The sequence below is a fragment of the Corylus avellana genome, chromosome ca8 (genome assembly GCF_901000735.1).
Source record: "Corylus avellana chromosome ca8, CavTom2PMs-1.0".
NCBI lineage: Eukaryota > Viridiplantae > Streptophyta > Magnoliopsida > Fagales > Betulaceae > Corylus > Corylus avellana.
The window spans coordinates 12,522,015-12,526,853 of NC_081548.1; positions in this window are offsets into that span (position 1 = coordinate 12,522,015).

Consider the following 4,839-nt stretch of genomic DNA (forward strand, 5'->3'; position numbering starts at 1 on the left):
GGTGTCATAATCATTGCGGAAAAAGGTGAAACACTCACGAGATTTAACTTGTATAAATTCTCTTGGACAATTGAAGAGGAATGAGTGTATGACTTTTTATTAAAGTTGAGGAAAAAGGGTTTAATTTTTGCATTAAGAGTTGCCATTTTTCTTATGAGATGTGATTGCTCCATGCCTATGTGGCTTGTGACCTCTCTTGTGAAATGTTTCGCACACTTCACTATGACATGTTTTAGCATGTTCATTTGTATCATTTTTATAATCATGTTTTTGATAAACCATCATGTTCGTTCATACTTGGACTAAACTGAAGTTCATGTTAGTTTTTGATGAGATAGTTTCTCTCATGTTTTAATAAGTGATTGTTGTATGTGCTCAAGTTGATTGGGTGACAAAATTTGAGCTTGTTTGGTTTTAAAAAGGAAAAGGAAGGGTGAAGATGATTGTTTCTTGACACTCTATTTTCGTTTATGAAAATTGTTGTTGCTTCACTCAAGTTCTATCTCCCAAGGGATTTTCTGTTTAATCTCTGATCTGCTGTTTGGTCCTTCTTGAAGGTATATGTCTTATATGATTCTTGTGCATTTTGGTACACATTGTGACTGTAATCGGTGATCTCATTCATATGATTATCACAAGTATGTTCTTGTGTTGTTTTGAAAAGGGTATATGTTTTTCTTGAAAAGCAAAATATGTTGTTTTTCAAAACATGATTGAGATGTGTTTCTCTTCACTCTTTGTCTTTCTCTCAACAAAATTTGTGCTTTGTTTCAAAACCTTTTTGTTGATTGTATGTGCTTGCATTTAGAGTCTTGATTATGTCTTGAATCTCTTTATGCCTTCTAGAATCCTAATATGCATACTTTTCTGGTTTGGATATCCCTCCTTGAAGGTGGTTGTTGGTTGTGTCCCTCACCTTCCTGTGCTAGGATGAGTTGTCGTATTAATCTAGTTGCTCTTAGGTTGTCTGGATTGTATTCTCGTAGTTCCTTGCAGGAAAGTTGTCTTTTCCTTCATTCCCAAGAGCAAGAGTAGAAGTTGGTCCTACGCCTCCTATGGGTACTTATAAAGTTGAAGTTGTATTTGCCAAGAGATTTGTGACTGGCAGTGACTGAGCTATGATCCTTTCCAAGAAGCTCAATCGAGAAAAGAGGTAAACGTTGCCTTGACCTTAATCTTTTCATTCACACACAGGCAATTGTCTTTGTTTGTGCACCACCTTTGCTTAGGTGATTGATTTCCTTTATGATTGCAGTATGTTGTGTCTTTGCATGCCTCTTGTTTTATCCTTCTTGTCTATTGCATGCTCGTTATCCCCTTGTTTATGATTGTTGAAATTTGGATAAACCTTTGGTTATTCACTTTTATTTTTTTTTTGGGATTTTTTTGTATAGTCTTGTGCATGTGCCTTTTGTTTTTAAATGTTTTGGGCTCCTCGACTCACATGCTCATATGTTTCAGATGTACGATTGGCATTTCATGTTCTTGTCTTGCACATTTGATACTCCTCTTTGAATTTGTTTTTAAGGAGAATATAGGGTTCACAGTTTATGATTGTGGATCTTCCATACTTTAGCATGTTTGGGTTGTTTTGAAACTGCATTTTCACATACAGTGTATCTTGATAACATGTTAATTTGTTTCTTGCTTCTCCCATTACATATTCCCATAATATGTGAAATTGGTGACAATTGCCCTTTTGATTGTGTATTGAGTTTTTGCAATTGTTCTTTGACATGTTGTGACTGTGGGTTTGTGGTCTTGATGGTTTGTGCTTTAGAATTGTAAATGACTTGTTAGTTGTGCTAATTTTTTGTTTTCATGCATCTCAACCTTGTTTGGATGAAATGAATTGGGCATTTGAATAGGAGTTTCTTTGGACTCACTTGCACTTTCATGTGTTTAGTTTGACCATTTCATGCTCTCATGTTGTGTTGTGTGCTCATAGTGTATGTCTTGACTTGAGCCTTTTTTGTTCCTACTATGGTCTTTTGCAACCCTCCTAATTTATACCTTCCAATGATACAAGTGATGCCACTTGAAGCTCCTTCCTCGTCTTTTATGATAAAATTGGGAGAATGTTGTGTGTTGGAATACTTGTTAGGGAGAGGTTGCTCATGTTAAGGGGGAGTTAACATTAGAGCTGTTTTGTTTTTCTGGAATCTTTCATATCTCTTGTTGTCTTTGACATATTTTGTTAGATATTTTGGCTTGATATGCCTTTATGACGCATGCTTGTTTATATGTGGCACTTTGTTTAAAATACTTTCACATGTGTCATTCTTAGTGTTATTTATTCTCTTTCCTGTTGTCTTTTGAGTTGTTAATTTGAGGAGAATGTGTTTCATTTTGTATCCCTTTGACCATTCAGACAAAAAGGGGGAGAGTATTTTGTGTGAAGGGGGAACTTGCACTTTTTGTTGACTTGTTTAGGTGCTTTGATCTTGGTATCTCACAAACAAAGATTCTTTTGATTCTTTGATCTTGGTATCTCACAAACAAAGATTCGTTTGATGCTTTGCTCTATGTATCTGAACTTGCTTGTTGTTGACTTGTTTGGTGCTTTGATCTTTGTATCTCACAAACAAGGTTTTGTTTGGTGCTTTGATTTCTGTATCTTGCTTCTTGTTGACTTGTTTGGTGTTGTGATCTTTGTATCTCACAAACAAGGTTTTGTTTGGTGCTTTGATTTCTGTATCTTGCTTCTTGTTGACTTATTTGGTGCTTTGATCTATGTATCTCACAAAGAAGGTTTTGTTTAGTACTTTGATCTTTGTATCTCACAAACAAGGTTTTGTGTTCCTTTCTTTTATTGGCATGTTGCCTTGTATTCTGCAGTTCTTCTCTTGTTGGCATGTTGCCTTGTTCGTTCTTCTCGTGTTGGTGTGTTGCCTTCTCTTGGTGGCGTGTTGCCTTGTTTGTTCTTTTCTTGTTATTGTGGGTTTGCATATAACATGGGTTATATATTCTTTCTTGATACAAACTCATGTAAGTGGTTATTAGATGATAGTGTTGGAGATGTCTCCCACTTTTTTTTTAATGCTATGCTTGTAATGAGTTTGTTATTGTTTTCTGAGAATAGGTACATTAACATATTTCATCAACCAAAGTCTAGTAGTGGTTTGTTAGGTTGAAGTTGGGGTTGTACATTGTTATTTACTTGTAATTGTTGTTATCTTTGATGTTTTTGGGTTTTGTCATTCAATGGCCAAAGGGGGAGATTGTTAGGTCGAATTTGGCCTTATTCAATTAGCAAAACATGTGTTTATAATTTCTCATTCCTTCCCTTGTGTTAAGGTGAAGATTGGAGATGTTTAGGGTTTTGTCATTAAATGGCTAAAGGGAGAGATTGTTAGGTTTAGTTTGGCCTTATTTAATGAACAAAACATTTGTTTGTATTTTCCCATTCTTCCCCAAGTGTCGGAGTGAAGATTGGATGTTTGTTAGAGTTCTTAGCCTTCCCTGTTAGATGGGGCGTCAGAACGAGCTCGTGATAGCACTGAAGGAGTGTCTTTAGTTTCCTGTCAGGATCCCCATCAGGAAGGACATGTAATGAGAAGTTTCTGTTCCTCATCAGAAATCGCATCAGAACGGGACATGTAACAGGAGGCTATTGGTTCCTTGTCAGGAACCTCAACAGAACGAGACAAGTGATGAGAGCATTTCTCGTCAGGAAGCTCTTCAGAATGAGACAAGGGACGAGATCATTTCTCATCAAAACGGGACAAGTAACAAAAGCAAAATTGAAGCCTATATTTTCTTGTCATGAACCCCATGAGGACGGGACATGTAACAGGACCAAAGTTGGACTCCCTAGTTTCCCGTCAGCTGGTGCATCATGACGGGCTCATGATGGGTATTTAGATCTATTTTTTTTCTCTAACTCCCGTTATGATGAGAATGGTTCAAAATATCAGATTTTGACCTTCTTGTCCTAATGGAAGAAAATCCATGTTAAGGTGGAAATAAGTAAAACTGTAGATCTATACATACCTGTCTTATTTATGCAAAACTCTTTAAACCTCTCCATTTCCATTTATGCTCCTTTGAGCTTGAAGGTTCTAGTGAAGAAAGGGTTGATACTATCATTCATGGAAGTGATACCCTTCACCATTTTGTGTACCAAGTAAGGCTACCTAAACAGCTTCGTGCTTTCTCGCCTACTTAGGGTTTTTGTTTTTGCCTTTTTCAAACCACACCATACATGTCATTCAACCGCAAAGAAGTCTATCGAAGGGTTGGTAAGGAAATGCACTGCATGAGGGTGGTCACGATGGAGACAAGCTGGGATGCTTGTTGTTCTTACAAGTCTAGAGGTCCTCTAGGGAGTGAGTATTATCTGCTCTGTTACTGTGAATATTCATATAGTGATTTTCTAGGTTTGACAGCCCCATAATGGTTTTTCCTTTCAGGTGCTCAAAGGGTTTTCCACTTAGTCAACATCTTGTGTTCTGGTTGTGTGAATGTTCGTTCTTTTTTTTTTTTTTGTGTTGGTTTATTATTAAGCATAGCATGATGAGAATCAACAAGCATCATTAAAGGATCCATTGCAGGGCCTATTACTACAGCAAGATCCAAGAAGATCAAATAAGCACTTAATGGGTTGATTGTAAAATGGGGCATTCCAAGCTTGGCCCAAAGGGAGATGAAGGCGTAATAAATTTGATCCAAGCTATTGATGGAGCTGATTGCGCATAATTTCCTTAGCAATGACATGGATTAATGGTTGATTATGGCTGATTGACTTTCCAATTACATACCAATTAATTGGATGATTGACTTGCCAAATTACATGCCAATTAATTGGTTGATTGACTTACCTATTTCAAGACCTTCCTT